At 32.4% G+C, this 1587-nt stretch overlaps 1 long non-coding RNA gene across 1 annotated transcript; it reads right to left on the bottom strand.

The window, feature by feature from the left end:
- Nucleotides 1-795: 795 nt before the first annotated feature.
- Nucleotides 796-1336, bottom strand: LOC118487970. Its single transcript, XR_004883037.1, has 2 exons — nucleotides 1066-1336; nucleotides 796-994 (listed from the first exon to the last, which is right to left on the bottom strand). It is a non-coding gene; the product is annotated as an uncharacterized LOC118487970 (long non-coding RNA).
- Between the last annotated feature and the right edge of the window lie 251 nt (nucleotides 1337-1587).

Genomic DNA, 1587 nt, shown 5'->3' on the forward strand with positions numbered 1-1587 from the left:
CACTCTGTAAGGTTGAAACAAAAAAAGAAAGACATGCTAGTTTTGACAAAATATATATATTGAACCCCCAACTACAGTTTCATGAAACAACAAACCAAACATGCAAGTTAGATGAGGTGCTTGCGGTTTGGCAGCTTAGTTTTTGGTTATCCAACTTTCTTTTTCGCAAAATTGTAGTTTGTACAACACTTTTTAAATGATAAAATACGGTTCATGAATATGATTCTATACATAACCGCATACTACGAAATTGAAAAAATAAATAAATAAAAATGGTTAAGCAATTGGTTCGATGTAAACAGGTGGGTTCCAATTTCCAAATCGTATCCCGAACCAATAAACCGTCAAACTACCAAAACCAAGTCGTACATATTTTAAACTGGTCGAACCCAGCAAAATTGCTTCAGTTAAGCAGTTTGATGAGTTTTAACGGTTTAGTAAGACATTTACATGCTACTGACTTGAAAATTAAACTATATAAAACCGAATTTGATAAGACATAATATCTTTAGCAACGACAGTCTCTCCATCTCCAGCCCCAAGATGACACATTATCGAACCGAATAAATAGGAAGATCTATTACAAATCAAATTACAGAAGCTTTGGATTTCAAAAAATCATATATGAGAAAAAATCAGACACTTCTGACGAAGATTATTTTTCCCAAAAAACAAACTAAATTTTCACTTAATGACAAAATTGCAGCAGCAGTGCCGGTTAAAGAAAACCATATCTAACTTTAGGGTTTAAGAGCGAATTCAAATGTAAAAAAATACTTAACGATTTAAAGAATATACGCAGTTAATGTGTGTTTATACCTACAGAAAACACAATCAGATTGGAGATTTCAACCTATTAAGTATACATAAAAAAGCCATAGCATTTTACAAACTAAATAAAAGATCAATTCCGAGATATATGTTGTTACTGCTGGTTTTCGAACCTGATTTCCGCCTCAAAACAGATTAATAATCAGCAACCAAAACACCAAGGCTAAACAAAGAAATAAACGCAAAATTAACACAGTGACTAAGAATAAAAAGGAGAGAGAGATTGATTCTTACAGATGTTGACGACAACATTAAAGAGACTGTGAATGCGTTAATGAAGTAGATTTAGGGTAAAATTGATTTTGTTGCGATGAAGCAAGAAGCATGTCTCGATCCTTCAATTTCTAATCAGACCTGCTTCACCACCAACGACTTATACTTAGGGTTTTTGATTTACAGAGTAAGATACAAAGGAAAGGTTATCTTTATCATGGAAGCTCCAATCGCATAGAAAGTTGAGAGAGGAATGAGAAGCGTTTCAAGCCTGCAATAATCAAAATAAGATCATAATATTTGGGTTAATAAAAAAACCCTAATCGATGAACAAATATATGTTAAATCAACATTAGGGTTTCAAGGATAATCGATTAGGATTCCTGAATATAAAGTAATCTTCATGAAAGAAAGCATATACAAATTATAGATAGAAAAAAAAACAAATAAAAGAAGGGAGAATCTAACCTTCTTGCGATGGAACATGAAGAGTTTTAGGGTTTGTGTATAAGTGGAGGATGAAATCAAAGTAAGACATCTACA

Source organism: Helianthus annuus, chromosome 16 (genome assembly GCF_002127325.2).
Source record: "Helianthus annuus cultivar XRQ/B chromosome 16, HanXRQr2.0-SUNRISE, whole genome shotgun sequence".
NCBI classification, from domain to species: domain Eukaryota; kingdom Viridiplantae; phylum Streptophyta; class Magnoliopsida; order Asterales; family Asteraceae; genus Helianthus; species Helianthus annuus.